This window comes from Suncus etruscus, chromosome 1 (genome assembly GCF_024139225.1).
Source record: "Suncus etruscus isolate mSunEtr1 chromosome 1, mSunEtr1.pri.cur, whole genome shotgun sequence".
NCBI lineage: Eukaryota > Metazoa > Chordata > Mammalia > Eulipotyphla > Soricidae > Suncus > Suncus etruscus.
This window is the reverse complement of record NC_064848.1, coordinates 93,199,904-93,217,655: the sequence shown is the minus strand read 5'-3', so window position 1 is coordinate 93,217,655 and position 17,752 is coordinate 93,199,904. Positions and strand designations below refer to the sequence as shown.

The 17,752-nt window shown below is 31.5% G+C and overlaps 1 non-coding gene and 1 pseudogene across 1 annotated transcript; both read right to left on the bottom strand.

Annotated features, from left to right (window-relative positions):
- Positions 1 to 386: 386 nt before the first annotated feature.
- LOC126027966 (U6 spliceosomal RNA) lies at positions 387 to 494 on the bottom strand. The gene has a single exon (XR_007502356.1). It is a non-coding gene; the product is annotated as a U6 spliceosomal RNA (small nuclear RNA).
- Positions 495 to 8,173: 7,679 nt separating this feature from the next.
- LOC125994906 (uncharacterized) lies at positions 8,174 to 8,280 on the bottom strand (annotated as a pseudogene).
- Between the last annotated feature and the right edge of the window lie 9,472 nt (positions 8,281 to 17,752).

Genomic DNA, 17,752 nt, shown 5'->3' with positions numbered 1-17,752 from the left:
CAGCCAACCCAGAAGGCACAGTTATTTAAATCCAGACATCCCATACAGTCCCCCCTACCTGCCAGGAGCGATTTTTGAGCACAAAGCTAGGAGTAACCCCTGAGCTCCACCGAGTGTGACCCAAAAATCGAAAAAAAAATTGCAGGCTAGGCATTATCTTGTACATTGCTACTATGCTAATAAAATTACTGAGAAAATTTGAGTTGACCAACTCTGAGGCCAATGTTGCCTGATGTCATGGACACACTGGTCCTGGCATCTACCAATTCTCAAGTGTTTTTTCCTTTAATTACACATGCAGAATAAATATTCTTTTTTGTTTTGTTTTTGTTTTTGTTTTTGGGCCACACCCGGTGATGTTCAGTGGTTACTCTCCTCCTCTTCATTACTAACTGTTTTTCCTTTTACGTTTTGTGTGTCATTCTTGCGCCAGGGCCATGCTAATCTTCTCTGTATCGTTCCAATTTTAGTATATGTGTTGCCGAAGCAAGCACTCCTTTTACTTTTTTATTGAGGTTCCCTTCTCCTGACAGTGATGAATTTATAACTGAGTAAATTAAGTTGCAAAAGGACCACACTGTAGTCTACATAGAAGTAAGTCTAATATTTACATGTACCCAGTGTACATGGCCCTTTTGAAGACCTTTTTTAAATTCTATGATAACATTATTCTATTAATTCAAATATTAAGATCATCACAAGGACAGCAGATAGCAATGCTTACAAATAGCATAAAAGTAGTTGCTGAAAGGCTTTATTTCAAAATTTTACTCCTGAATTGCATGTTTGAGATCTCGGGACTTAAATGTACTCCTTCTCTTTGGAATTACTCTGCCCCGTTATACCCGGATTAAGAACCTTCCCAAAAACTCACCCTTTGAGCTTGGCTCATTTGTTGGGGACTCCTTCCTTCAGTTCTGAGACCTCAGTCCCCACCCCACCCCACCCCACCCCCCGCTTCACCAATTTCAGTTGACATCAGGTATGTTTCTATTGTTGCAAGTCCCTTTTTGGACACCACTGCAGTATTCAAGCTTCAGGTGAATGGGCCTGAAGTAGGGGCTCTGTGGGAATTAAAAATATAAGAGACCAGATAGATAGCACATTTTCCTTGCATGTGGTTTCTTCAGGTTCCACATCCAGAATTCCATATGGTCCCCAAGCCTGCTAAGAGTAATTTCTGAGCACAGAGTCAGGTGTAACCTTTGAGCACAAATGAGTGTGACCCAAATAAAACTAAAAATGAAAAAGAAAAGAGAAGAAAAGAAAAGAAAAACAAAAAAGGAAAGAAAAAGAAAAGTAAAGAAAAGAAAGAAAAAAGAAAGAAAAGAAAAGAAAAAGGAAGAAAAGAAAAAAACAAGACAGGCATAACAGAGAAAAGTATAGGGTCAGGGGCTCCCAGGCTCATGGTCTGAGAAGCCCTGACAGTCCTTTATGTATGATATTTATTGTTCAGTGTCAATCAATATGGGAAAAAGGACAGACATTAACAGACAAAAATACCTATTTAATGCTAATCAAGCTTGCATGGGTCTTTACATCTCAATAATAGGTGAGTAAAGAGTGGAGGAAGCTAATGTAAAATATTTATGGATTGTCATCCTCCAGGAGAGGGGGCAGACAAAATGGTGAATACAGGTCTCCTTTCAGCCAAACCATCATGAGGGTTCCTGTGTTCCAGTAATTTAGAAATTAAGAGACTTTAAATCACTTTTTCTGCCCCCCTTCAGGACTATGAACTCTAGCTAAACTTACTTATTTCTTATATGTCTTCATATCAGATATAATTCCATTGTGTTTTTTTCCCTGCCTATTCAATCTACTAACATAATTTCAACACAAGTTCAATTACATCCATTTTGTAATTTTTATAAAGAAAACACCTAGGATTGTAACAATAGGAATATTGATTACAAATAGGTTTGTAATTTCAAAAAATGAGCAAGATATCTTTTCCCCTTTATTTTGTTTGTTCAATACTTATACTAGATAAATATGTGAAAAAAATATTCCTCCCATTTTTTACCATTTTTTCCCTATGCTTCAATCACTTAAAATGTTAGATTATCCTTCTGGTAGATGGGAGAATGCCTGCTACTTGACTGAAAGATCTGTTTTAAATGGTCATATATAGTTTTCCGGGGAACATTGTTATAGGGGGAGAAAAAAAAGAGTCCTGTAAAATATTCTATAAATGAATTTAAGATAGTAGAAATAATATATGGAGATGTATTAAAAACTTTACTTTCTGATCTCACTTCTTTCCTATACAAATCAAGTGGGCATGTGTGTTCAGAAACAAAGTTATATACTAAAGATAAGAAACTGCCCTTTGTTTTCTTTTTCTCATTATTTAAACTCTTAGCAGTTTTCAGAAAGATTCTTCTTACAGCATGACCTTGGCATGTTCTTTTTACTCTGAACTATAGAATTCTCATAATAAAAGTAGAACTAATAATACATTCTGCATAGTTTCTTGAGTTATTGTCTTTCAGAGATATACTTAACCTTAAATAACCTCTCTTCTAAGTCTCTGTGTCTAAGTCTCTGTATACATTTTTATAAAACCTATAGCTTTCCCAGCTCTCAAACAGAAAAGTTGACCAGTTTCCATTGTTTTACCAACACTGGCAAGAACTCAAGAGACAGAAATAAAATCTTTCTGATTCTGACTCTCATATATTGCTAGTAGCAAAGATGGGGCTATTCCAGAATCTATTTTTTATTCAAAAGTAGCAGATTTCTCACAGACTACAGAATTTTTCAAGAAAGGATATAGTGAAAAATTTGGGGTCAGTTGCAAATATTTTCAAAAGCAAAATAGCTCATTAAAAACTCAGAGAATTCTTTATTAGTTTCAATTGATATGTAATGAAGTAACTCAAAACATTTTAGGAAACAAAAACAAAGAAATGTTTATTATTTCACATGATTTCTATATATCTAAATTCTAAAATTAGTTTAACTGTTCGTTTTTTTCTGCCCACTCATAGAGGATGTTTCTTAAGAGGATGGCATTCATGTTGACTGCCTATAATGTAGCAGTATAAGATTACTCCAAGAAGCCACAAAAGTGTTCCAGATCTGATGCCTTGTAAGCTCATTGGCTAGCTCCTTATATTCATTTATTCTCAAAAGAGATGCAGGCCAAGCTGTAAAACTTTATGGGTACAACATTTTCAAAGTTGAAAACTCTAGGGTACCCACAGAAGAATGACTAGGCCATTTTTTCTACTCTGACAAAGCACTGGTAGCTGCAAACACAACTCACAATTGCAATTGAACCAGTGTTCCAAACACACTGATTCATGATCAAACTCAGCAGTGATGGCAAACTTAACAAAAACTTTAAGAATGTTGGTTTGGGACCTGAAAACTCGAGGATCTTTTTGGAAAGAGTGCAGGTAGTTTCTCCCAATTTTTTTCATACACAGTCACACAATAGCTTCAAATTTTTTAATATTGACATCATAGTAAGAACACAACAAATTAGATGTAGCATAGAAGCTAACTAAACTCAACAAACAAATCCAATAATGCATGCTTTAACTAGCAATTAACAGTTTACTTCAATCTTCAGGCAATGACTTAATAACCCCATGGTTAGATATATCAGTTTTCATTAAATTTTTTTAATAAAGCATTTTTAAAAACAATTCCATCTCCATTCAGTTCCTACAAGTGATATAAAGTAAACTATTTTTTGCATATAAAGAGGGTAGCCTTTGGGGTGTATGTGAAACTAAGGGCAATGGTGGAGGGAAAACTGGTAATGGGACTGATGTTGGCAGAAACTGTATTATGAACAACATTGTAAAATAAATTTTTAAATAAATTAATGTTTTTTTTTTAAATATTAGGTTGTAGAATGAGTTCCTTCCTAAGAGGACTTTCAGTTTATATCTGACCATTGACAAAAAAAATTTTAATTACTTGTGATTTATAATTTCTATGTAAAAAACTACAGTTTGTATAGGAAGTGGTGTGGATATAGGAATTGAAAGGAAGATATGCAAGGGAAGGGAAGAATTGAGGGAAGGTAAAGAAACAAAGGAAAAGGGAAGAAAAGGGAAAAGAAGGGAAAAAATAAGTGGAGAAAAGGGAAAGGAAAAGAAGTAAAGGGAAAGGAAGGGAAGACATATAAGAGAAGGAAAGGGAAAGAAAGTAAGGGGAAGAGAACAAAAGAGAGGGAAAGGGAAAGGAAGGGAAGAGAGGGGCAGGGCAGGGAATTAAAGAGGAGGGAGTGGAGGGAGGTGAAGGAAGGAAGAAAAGTTCTTAGAAAAATGTTAATTCATTATTTTATATTTTGAGTTTAGAGATTATTATCACATTTGTGATTGTCACACAAATCAATTATCATAGTATGATTCAAGAAATAACCATAGAAAGGCATGAAAAGTAAGTAGAAATTATTGGATAATGAATAAAATTTCTCCCTTTTGTTCCTGTAATCCTTTTTACATTCTTTAAAATATATTATAATCTGTCTGTCTGATGTCTATTTGTCTCTATTCACTTTTCTTTAGAGAATTATTTATGATTTCTTAATTGGTTCTGTCTAATAATTTTTCCTATTCTCCCCTAGAAATATAATGTAAATGTGTGTAAAATTATGTGTACATGTATTTTCCTGTTATATTACAGTATTTAATATTACATCTATTTTCATAGTGAAAATTTGTATTCTTTAATTTCCTTGTAACATGTAACATTTAAACAACTTAGCAGTAATTTCATTATATTTCTTAATAGGCAAAGTTAAAATCAATGCACTTACAAATTTGCATTTCCATAAAAATTTGAGGCACTTTATGGCATACGTCTTATTTTATGTTTTTTTTTGTGCGAATAATACCTGGCACAGTGTGTATGTGTTATAATTTGTACTTAGCAAAAGAGAAAAATGAGGAGGTGAGAAATGAGGGGGTTGAGAATAGGAAAAGAAGAAAAGAATGGTGTATCTAATCCCATCTAGATCAAAAGCAAAAGGTGAAGTGAACTAAAATTATAGAGGTTATTTAGTAAAACATTTCTGAGAATTATATTTTAACAAATTTTAATCTTTGTATCAAAGGGGGTTAAGATATTTTTCATTTTTCATTTTAAACCTTTAGTGTACCTTTTAAAATGATTTTAGCACGTAATTATGCTCATAAAATGTAATTTTTATATCACATCATGAATTAATAAAATATTGGAGTAAGGGAAGTAAAAAACAGTGTTGATTATTTTATAGCTTTCTCATAAATTGTCTTGAGGATGGAGCTCCATTTAAAGCCATTTATCAACCCTGAAATACCTGTAACAAGATAGTGAATAGGAAATGTGTGATTTGAAGAATATCTGTTTTAACTTATGCTGAAATACCCTAGTCATTCACAACTCAACTCATACTTTATTCAAGAATTAAAGCAGTCACATCAAAACTATATTGCAAAATATGTTTATGCAAGCCTGTGTGTGTTTGTGTGCATTTGCATAGGTATTTTGTTGCACATAAAATGTAGCGTAAGAATAAGGAGAAAAGTTTATAAGAATTTTTAAATAAATGAAAGTCATGTGTTCACCATTTTATCAAAGTGACAAGGTTGTGTCATTCTCTCTATAATTTATTGTGTTCATATGGAACTTTAAGTGACTAACCAGAACTTTAGTTATATAGCTACCTGATAAAATTTAGTCTAATTGTAATTAGCATAGAAAATCAGATAGAAGTACATGAGACTTGCATCTGAATACCATGTAAAGCTCATTTTAACTATCTCTAACCTCAATATATAATTCATAATAAAAATTCACTTTTTTTCTAATTTTGGTATATTATTAAAATTAAGCTTATTTCATATTTAAATATTTGGTACTTTATTTAAACTTTAAACACTTTACATAGATCTATAATGTCAAACTGCCTATATTTAGATACAAATTTAAAACAAAGAACGTTATTAATTTTTATTCAAGTATTGAATAACAAAAAGTATTATAGTTCAATAAATTACTATTTACCTTAAACCATAATATCAAGTCTATTTTAAAGCCAGGTATGAAGTCTAGTAATATGAAGGTGAAAACCATGTACAATTATAGATAACTTTTTAAAGGTAGTTAAATGTTCAAATCTATAACATTTCTTGATCAATCTATGTAGAACTTGAGTAAGGTGATGGAATTATTTCTAGAAACCAGTCTGAATTGTGAACACCAAGACTGTACACTAAAAACAGGTAAACATTGAGATAAATGTAACTTGAGTTCCTAATAATGAGGGGACAGGAGGCTATTGTTTTAGACATTGTCCAAGAATGAGAAAACCAAGATCTTTGAAACTTTTTTCCTCTTAATTATGAGATGGAACCTCATTATGATTTCATACAAGACAAGGACATTACCCTTTTTACTATTTATCTGGCCCAGAGGGCTAGCCTATTGCTTATGACACTGGTTACAAATATGCCATGCCTCTACACATTAGCACGTTTATTCATTTATTAACTTGATATTCTAGTTAGTAATTGAATGTTGAATACATAAAGTTTTCAGACACTGCACTGGATTATGGCCATTCATTTGTATTTATTATCTATATTTTAAGCATCCACATGGAAAATTATGTATTCATAAGACTGAGTCATCAATTCAAATCTGTAATACAAAAAGTTTACTTGTAAGAAATGTAAGACTTTGTCTTACAATGTAAAAGGCATAAAATATATTAGGGTTTGTTTTAAATATTTGAAATATAGATAAGAAAAGTTATGAGACAATGTGATTTATAAAGTTTATTTCCTAACTAATAATTGAATATTAGTTATTATATTAGTGCTCATTACTAATAAGTATGCTAGTTAGTAAATACTCTTCTAATTTAAAACTTAATATAATAAAAATAACTTTCACTTCTGGTTGCTTAGAACCTCAAAATACCCTTCCATAATTTTTGAGACAATTATATTCTATTTTTTCACAACTTCAATGGTCATTAAAAGTGAGATGTGAAGAATTAAAGCAATGTGTGTTATGAAAGTAGCTATGAAACTGTAATATTTATGAAAGGAGTAATAGTTATCTGGAGTAATTAAAGGAGTAATAGTTATACTGGAAAGAGGGAGAAAATACCACACAGATAGGGAAAATATTTGAGAAAGGGAAGCTTGACATTCAAATATAATAAAATAGAGAGAATGATACATAAGATAATGCATTTGAGAAAGTTTTACTTATAACTGTGCTTATAATGGATTGTTTTGCTTCTGCTACATTTAATTAAGTTCTGCAGAGTAAAATTTGAGGGTCTTATCATTTATTGTGGGTAAAAAGTCATGTGTGTAAGGACTGAGAGCATTGAGTGTTTTTTTATATTGGGATATGACTATGTGTGTTTGCATTTTAGGGGTATATTTAGAAGTATACAACCCCAAATTATAAATCTTCTTTCAAACAAATACTATGCATTGAAAGACAAAAATATGGTGTAACTTTTCTTTTCATTTGTGTTGACCACACATCCTAATTTTTTTATTGCTTAAATAATTTGTGAAGTAAATAATATTAAAAGCTTAGAGAGAATCCAGATGATACATTATCCCTAAGGAGAGTTATATGAGGCAATAGTCTATCACAGAGTTGACAGGATATGTCTGTTAACTGGAAGTGACATGCAGAAAGAGATGTTTGCAATATCAGTGAACCACAGCCCTTAAGGTCACTGATGCAGGGACAACTTAAACCTGATGAGACAGAACCTTTATGTAAGTTCAAAGCTATATCCTCTCAGGATTGCTTTTCATGTTGACTGACACTTGAAACACAGGGATCAACACTGAAAGTTTGCAGAAATGAGAAAGAAAAGTATATGAGAAACAAAATGACTAATTTAATTAGTGGGGTATGGCATATATTATATTTTCTGGATTCAAAATACCATACCACACAGGATTAGAAATTTTTATTATTGAAAAGATAATATTTATGAAAAATTAGAGAGAGTACAAATTATTCAAAGCAAACAGAACACCTATTAAACAACTACTTTTATTAATATTTTAAAGGTAGGTTTTGTTTTACATTTGGGTAGCATTTACAAACATGCACTTTATTACCTTTATTATATTGATTATTTTCACAGATTAGGTAACATTTGATGGCATTTGGTGTTTGTTATACATAATTCATTGCTGGTTTACATACATATAATAAACCATTACATAGAAACTACATAGAAATAATATTCATTACAAAACAATACTACACTTGATCTTAGCCAAAAGGCCGAGAAGTGATCATTACAAAAAAATAATAAAGTTACAAATTGTTTACTTTTTTTTTTGTTTTTTGGGTCACACCAGGTAGCTCTCGGGGGTTACTACTGGCTGTATGCTCAGAAATCACTCCTGGCAGGCTCGGGGGACCATATAGGATGGCGGGATTCGAGCCACTGACCTTCTGCATGCAAGGCAAACGCCTTACCTCCATGCTATCTCTCTGGCCCCTAAAGTTACAAATTGTGTCTGAATTCAATACAGATCTAAAAGTACACCTACAATATACCTGTAAAGATAAAGTATTAGTGGCATAGTAACTACTAAATATGTAATAAAAACTTAAATTTGGAATAAAATTAGTAACAAATGTATAAACACATAAATATCTAAATATAAAATATAAACATATAAAGTAAACCAAGTTTAACCTTGTTTCTTGGTTAAACCAAGTTTAAACAAGTTTCTTCAAATATTTTAAAAATTATCCTGAATAGCACAGCTGTAGGATGTTTGCTTTGCACACAGCTGACCCAGGACAGACACAAGTTCCATCCCTGGCTTCCCATATGGTCCCCCTAGCCAGGAGATATTTCTGAGCGCAAACCCTTGAGAAATTCATGAGCGCATCTGGGTGTGGCTGAAAAACAAAAAAAGAAAAAGAAAAGAAAAGAAATATCAGACTAAATGCAAAATTTACATATAAATTATGTATAATACAAGATCAGTCAGTTCATATATCTATAAGTGCAAATGTCACAAAAGAAAAAAATATTAATACCTTTGTTTATATACTAATTATATATGAAATATTATATTTATTAAATATAGCGAGTTGTCTTACTGTTTTAATTATTTGTATTTACATACCAAATACAATAGTGTGTATTTATATATTAATTTATAAAGTGCAGATAAAACATGTCAAGTTATTAACAAGTTATATTACTTATTATATATACATTCAAATTCATGTTTAATAGAAAACTCCATTTTATGTAATAATGTTAGATTATTAATCACATTTTTTATTTATATACTTTTTGAAATGTTCAGGAAATAAACATTAAAATATCACTAAAATTGTAATACAAAGAAAACAAAGGGCATTTATATTTCACTGGCAGATCCCTGGTAACAGAATTTGGCACTTGCTGATGTTTAAATACATTTAATAAATCAGTAAATAATGAATTGAGTCTATCAGTTCACTGATCACAAATTCTTTGTTAAATTATTTAATAATTTGTGTGCCACAATGTGAATGAATAATCATCGTTATAAATAGTAAAGGATCTCTATACATGCATATATACTTTTTTGGGCAGTTTTTTCTAAGCTTATTCCTTACTCTATGCTCAGGAATCCTTTCTGGCAGGGCTTATGTAATGTCAGGGATTATATTCAATTTGTCTACTTGACCATATGTAAGGCAAACACTACTGTCCTATCTTTCTAACATCCAAAATAAACTTATTTAGTATTTGTTAGTCTGTAGTTTCCTTGAAATAAAATAATCTGTTTTTGCTGTATTTTGTGTTTAATCTGATTTAGTTTGTTATCTTTTTAGACACTTCCTCATTTAGAAGAAAATGCATTGCACAAAATTTTCAAGACATTTTTATTATAAATTTATGTGGTTTTTGGAATATCTATTAATGTTCAGCAAAGAAAACAGTTTTTAATGATGATTTTTATGTTTTTCTACCATGTAATATATTTTAACATAATCATTTTACTAAGATCATGAATCTTATAAAAATAATAACACAAGAGGTAATACATCTTTTTACTTCCTGGATTTCAGCCTGTGGTAAACATTTTCAGATAATTCTGTCTTCAATTATAATTATTTTCTTAAGTGTTAATGTTATTCATTCATAGGTAATTATCAGTATTATTTATAAACAAGAAAAAGCCACTAAGTAATTTTTTTTAATTTTTTGTTTTTTTTTTTTGGGGACCACACCTGACATTTCTCAAGGATCACTTCTGTTGGGGCTTGGAAGATGGTACTAGACAAGGTTCGGCAGGTCAAGACTAGGTCTGCCAAGTGCAAGGCAATCAACTTACTAACTACTCTGTCTTCTGGCCCATAAGTACTTAGCTTAATAAAATGTCAGATCTATTAAAGAACCCGACTTTAACCATTCCAGATATTTTTTATTTTTAATTTATACTAAAAACAAAATTGAATGCAATAATATGATTTAGCTACAATTCAATTGTTGGTTTCCTCTAACTTACATTATTAATGCCACTTGCATTGAGGTAAATAGAATAATTTAAAAAATAGTCAAAATTTACATTTCACTTCCTTGATTGATTTAAGCTATTTAGAAATTACGACTTTATACTTGTTGTCACTTTTAGCAAACAACACAGCTTGCAACCTTTCAACTTCTTTTTTTCTTACTTAAAGCAGAAACACCACGCTATGCAACTTTATTTTGTTTAAATATGTATAACCTTTAAATTCCCAACAAATTGGGCTTATTATAACAATATTTGTATCCTCAATAATTGCTAATGTCATAATGCACTTTACAACTAAGAAATTATTCAGATTAGGCATATTGACATTTCCCCCTACTTTGAATTTATAACAAAATATTATAAAATCAAAAAAACTTGAATAAATGGTGCTGGAAAACCTAGGCAGAAAAATGCAAAAAGAAATTAAATGAAAGTACAAATAATCTTCATTTAGCATTTGATATGTTCACACATAAATACACAAAGTTCCAAATGGATAAAAGACTTTATAAAACCCATAACATAAAATAAATAGAAGTCAGTAAGTGATTGGACTTCAACATTAGCTATGCATTTGGAAATATAACTACGATAGTAGGAGGATATAAAGAAAAATTTAAGATAAATGACAGGGGCTAAAGCAATAACATAGCAGTTGAGCATTTGCTTTGCACTTGGCCATCCCCGATGGACCTTGGTTAGATTCTTGGCAACCCATGTGGTCCCCAGAGCCTGCAAGGAGCGAATTCTGAGCACAGAGCTACGAGTAATCCCTGATCGCCACTGGATATGACCCCAAAACCAAAAAAAGAAAAAATAAAGACATTACATCAAATCAAAAATTAAACTTGAACAGAGTGAGGGCCAGAGCAATAATGGCACAGTAGGAAGGTTATTTGCGTTGTATAACAATGGTCCTAGGTTTTATTTGTGGAATCACATATAATTCACCCAAAACCTCCAATAGAAATCCCTGAGCCTGAAATCAAGAATAGTATTCTAGCATCTCCAGGTGTGGTTCTAAAACAAAAGTTAAATAAACTAGAACAAGAAAATAAATTAAAAAAAAAGAAGGCAAGAAATTGGGAGAAATATTTACACATAATACATCAAAGAGGTAAACATCAAGTTATGTGAGAACTCACATATGTCAAATATACAAAAATAATGAACAATGAACAAAAGACCTGAATAGATACTTTAAATCTTGGGGGGGAACCATGTGGTTCAAAGATGCATGTAAAAATATTCAATATCATGGGTCTGGAATGATAGGAGAGCAGGTAGGGCATTTGCCTTTCATGAAGCAAAACCAGATTTGATTCCCAACACTCCATATGGTCCCCCAAGTAACTCCTGAGCACAGAGCTAAGAATAAGGTCTGAATACTGGCAAGTGTAACCCTCCAAAATTCAATACAATTGATTATTTATAAACAAATAATACCACAATTGGCTATGATCTCTGATAATAGATTATATAATAATTAATTGAATTAACAGTGTTTTTAGGTAATAAAACAATGGAAATCTCACACACCATGGTAAGGAATGAAAATAAGTGTACCTTGTATTAAATGGATATTATTTAAAAAAAATTGAAATGGAAGCAGTGAATGCTTACTAATAGAGCTTCTGCCTTTTGAGTAGGAGCTGAGTTCCTAGCTTAGGCATTTGTGATACCCAGTTCCATAATAAACTAGCCATCTCTGGCACTCTGCAACAAAGTGTTTGATCACTTGTCACTAAATGTTCAAATCCCAGCTAGTATCACAACTAAGATTATTTCTTGGTCCTAACAGCAGCAAATAGAAGGGAAACAAAAACTAATAAAATAAAATAAAATAAAATAAAATAAAAAATGGAAATGGAAATACTAAAGGATATATTAGCACTATCATTCCTGGAATTTATAGTAAATATTTGAAAAACACAAAGTTGAAGTATACTTGAAATAGCCAAAACATAGAATCAACATGAACCTACATGCTCAGCAATAGATTACTGGGTAAAGAATTGTAGTAAATAGATTAACTAGAATACTAATGAGATAATAAAAAAGTTAAATTGTCTTTTTTTGAAAAATTTATGAAATTAAAATATTACTTTTGTTTTATGTGATACCTGAAAATAAAGTGGTTCAGTATGGTATCAAGAGGCATTTTCAAACATTTATGAGGAACCAGATGCTAAATATTTTTAACTTTTGTCATAAGCTTTCAGCTTCAGCTATTAAACTCAGTCCATGTAAGAAAATCTTGTGGCAGACTGCAAAAGCAGGCATTATTATGTGTATTGCTAGACTTAATATAGAAAATTAAAGAGTTGTACTAGTCACAATATAGATTTATTGACAAAAATATCAGACCAGATTTGGCCAGTTGGGTTTGGCTGACTGACCTTAGACCCTAGATATCCAACTTCTGAAAATGTCACCTTTCTGAGAATATTATTTGTTTTATTCCCAAGTTATTAAAAGTTGTGGATATTGAGGCTGCCATTTTTCCTGGTCTATTACTGATGAATCAGGTGGCCATATATAAGCCATAGGAAATTAATAATGGTACTGTGAGTCCAGTCTAAATGTCACTTTAAGTTAACATTTCTCATTTTAGCTCTTCTAGAGCTAAATCTCTAAAGATAAGATTCTAGAACAGAGCACCTCTGATTTTTGTGTTTGATTTGCTACACATTTTATTTTTATTTTATTATTTACAGAAAAGAAATTTACCTCATTTCCTTTTTCCTCTCAGTGATAAGATAAAGAGCAGCATCAAATTCTTTATTCAACTTTTTAATCACTCTTATTTTTAACTAGACATCTACCAGAATTCATTAAGCAAATTTTATTTTGATTTATTTATTTGTTTATTTATTTATTTATTTGGTTTTGGGGCCAGGGATTACTTTTGGCTATGTGCTTAGATATCACTCCTGGCTCAAGGGACCTTATGGGATGCTGGGATATTGAACTTCGGTCCATCCTAGGCTAGCACATGCAAGGCAGAGGCCTTAAGGCTTGCACCACCGCTCCAGCCCCATCATTTTGCAAATTTTAACACTTTTGTTGTATCTTTTCTCAACTTTGTTTGAGTTAAACAAATTAGAAGTTCACAAAGCCATTCATTGAGTGTAAAGACTTTGTCCTTCTGAAAATATTAGCAAATTTATAAGTATGAAGAAGCTCCAAGCCATCTCCTTTCTCCTGCAAAATTTTCAACCCACAAAAGGACAACTGATGAAAAGAATCTAAATTCTCCTGCCTTCTTTGAAGCAGATGGCCCAAACTCTCTTATTTGCAATACAATTGCAATCCACAATAAAGTTGATCTGACCAAATCACCTTTCATTTAATGAAGGATTCATTTCTAATCTGCACTACCCTAAAGTCTATCATAAATTTATAAACTGAGAGAAAAGATAGAAGTTTAATTCTAGCAAAAGGAATTTATGTTCTAGGGAAAGATCAACTACAACTTATCCTAAATAAATTACCCACTAGTCCCAATAGAAAGGGAAACTACAGTAGCTCATGCAGCTCCTCTTTAGCTGCCCACACCCATTTCTATGGAGAATAGCTAAAGGGAGACACTTTTCCTTCTTTCAACAAACTCATTAACTGCTGTGAACTTGTAAATTATTTTCTAATTCATCACAAGATCCTGTTTCTACCCCACAAAGAATCTATCTACCTAAAAGAAAAATAGCTTGACTATCCAGGTAGGCATTTCTTTATCAATTCGTGTAAAACAAAATCAGGTAAACAATGTTGAATAAATATAGAACAATATGCAAGTATTTTAAGTTTTATTTGTGTAAGCTATCCTCAGAGCTTACGCTTGGTTCTGCATTCAAGAATAACTTCTGGAATTCTTTGGGGGACCATTTGGGGTTTCTGGGAGATTTAAGCTGGCTCAGCTCCATGCAAGGCAAGCTCCATAACCACTTTATTATCTCTCAGCTCAGCCAAGGGTATTCTCTATACTTATTCTTTCCATCCTATTCTTTCCACTTAACTACAACACAATGGCATTTTCATTCTTTGCAAACACACAACAAATCTTTCCTTGAGATGAACTACTGATTGATTTAGACTACTATCAGAAGATGAATGTAAGGTACATAGCAAAAGTGAGAAAACAAAGTCTCACTTTTGTACGGAGATATACTTGTAAGCTGATATCCTTATATTTGTAAGAAGATATCCTTACAAAAATGTTTGCAAAAGTTATATTTGTCTAGTTATCAACATATTCTCTATCTTTAATTTAAGCACACTAACACCAGGGTATCTTGACATCTAGAGAGAGAAAGATAAAATTATAAGGAGCACATGATAATATATAAACTATTCTCAAATGCACCCTGAAAAACTCGTTAAATATCCTTCAGTCATCTCTAATTATCCCAGTGGCCTACCAAGAGTTTCTTGTAACATCTTAATAAAAAGATATTTTTAACTGGCAAATGTTCAATCTTTCATCAAATTATTTGGGAACTAGAATTCCATTTCTTGCTAAATAAAAAGATTTCATGTACAGGAGATTCAACATAAGGTAGCAAAAAGCTTTGATTATTATATTTCAGAACCTAGGAGTCAAATGTAAAAGCTAAAAGAAAATTTTGTTCCTCTGTGGGGGAACACTATGCAGAACAAAGACCTTTTACTACCCAGGACTTTTCTGAGTTTTAGATGTTGATTTTCCTCACTTTTCCTTTCAAGATCAGAATGTCTCTATTAATGCCTTTTAGACAGGAATGTCATGCAGAGAATTGAAAGGGCACCACAGACTGGAAAACATGACTTATTGTATAGATTACATGCATTGCAATTTATTTAATTATAAAGTTATTCCAATTTTTATATATTTTGGACTGGCGAACAATATCTCTTAAAAAGCAAGAGAGGAAAAATACAAGTGAAAAGTGAGTTGGTCATTTACTCCAAGGCTCTGCATTGAGCTTTTATCTTTAAATGAAAGTGAGGGAAAATGTCTAGAAGAAATATTATTTTATGTTCTATAAAATGTGTGTACACATATTGGTATATATATAAAACTGCACATACATACATTATATACATATATTCATTATACAAAGTAAGGTCATATATGTATGCTCTATTTGAAATGTATAATCATAAAATGCATTTACAAAAATCTTATGGTTTAATAAAATCTGTAATGTGGGATATTTAAATTTTTGGGGTTTTTTTTGCACCAGGCAGCAGTCAGGGGTTACTCCTGGCTTCACGTTCAAAAATCGATTCTGGCAGGCTCGGGAGACCATTTGGGATGCCAGGATTCGAACTGATGACCTTCTGTATGAAAGGCAAACGCCTTACCTCCATGCTATCTCTCTGGCCCCTAAATTGTTTATTTTAATTTGAACTAAGATTTTAGAGGTAAATCATCTTCCAAAAATACTAATTTTATTTTTATTAAATCTTCTAAATCCTGAAAGTGACAATTCTAGTTACAAACACAAAGACATTATAATTCTGTGAAAATATTATTTTAACTTTAAATAGAATGTGGTAAATACTTTTAATTTTAAGTAACTTCTCTGGGTAAATTGAACTTTTATGAGGCCTTTATTTATGATGACTTTGAGAGTCAGTGACTAAGATGGTGGCAAAAGAATGCAATGATGTCTTAGCAGATTTAATTGTAAATAACTTATTTTTAATAAAAAATAACAATTGTTTCTGTACATCACAAACCACTGGAAGTTTTCACAGTGTAAATATGCTTTTCTAAGAGTTGTATGTGTGTATGAGATAGAATTTCTAATGATTTGATTACTTGCTAAATTTTAGTTTACAAATATCAATTTATGTGTTATATGGTGCAGCTACTAAGAAAATGAAGTTACAATAACTCCTCTGGAAATGAACTGTGAACCACAGCTCAGAATAGGCACTGCAAGTACATATTAATAGATGCTAGATCACTTATGCTAGAACAATAAAACCAAACTGCTAGACAGAGCAGTTAAGTTGATAAGGAGCTTGTCTTGCACATACCCAACCTGGGTTTGAGTCCCTTCACCCCATATATTTTCCTTAGTAGTACTAGGAGTGATTCCTGAACTCAGGAGTAAATCCTGAGGACAGCAGTGCTGATCCAAAATCAATTTTTTTGTAAAAAAGATAAAATAAAATCTATGAAAGTAACTGTGTACACATGCTTAAAATTACCATTTGTGATTTTTTTTCTTCCATATACTCTCTTTAGTGGCTGAGTGACAGCACAAGGGGTAGGGCATTTGCATGAGGCCTACCCGGGTTTGATTCACAGATCCCATATGGTTCCCAAAGGTGCCAGGAGTAATTCCTGAGCTTTGAGCTAGGAGAAATCTCTGAGCACTGCTAGATGTGGCTCACAAACAAACAAACAAACAAACAAACAAAACAAAAAAATATTTTTTATGATATAAATTGTAATGTTTCATAAAATGAAAAACAAACATCATGATAAAGCAAGATTTGTTTTCTAGTGAGACTTTTTACATGTATTTTTATGTCCACTTCTTTTAAAATATATGTTTTCCATACACATGTTTTAGAAACATGGTCATAAAATAAATAATTTCCTACAAAGCTCTAAAATATATCTTGACTCATAGCTACAATAATAATTTTCATATATAGATTTCATTATACCATTGTAGAAACTGAATCATATTTATATATATCATACTTAATAGATAAAATTCTTTTAAAAATTGGTAAACTGATTGACTTATAAACATTTTCACTAGCTATTTCAAAGGCAAAATTTAAAATGACATTTTGTTATTTATAACATTAGGTCTTTAAAGCAGAATCACGAAATGACTGATATTTTCCTGAGCAGCTCTTATTCCTAATAACCTTATTTCTTTCTCATCAATATCTAATTGTCAAATTTTTTACCCTTAGTTTTGGTTTAAATTATGGCTTTTACACATTAGACTGTAGTGTAGGAATATTGATACTGATGGTAGTGGTGGTTTAATAACATATACTCTGAAAAGGATGAAAATATACACATAAAATACATAGAGTCACATAAATTAATTTTATCTCAATTAAAAATAAAAGACAATAAAATTGGAAGGCTTTTGTTTTTAATTGTGACTGAGGTCACATGTTTTCTTTGTGAAAACCTAGGCATGCTAAAATCAATCCCACCACCAGCTTGATCTTCCCTTCACCAGTGTCTCCAATTTTCAACTAACCTCTAAAGCACATCCCTA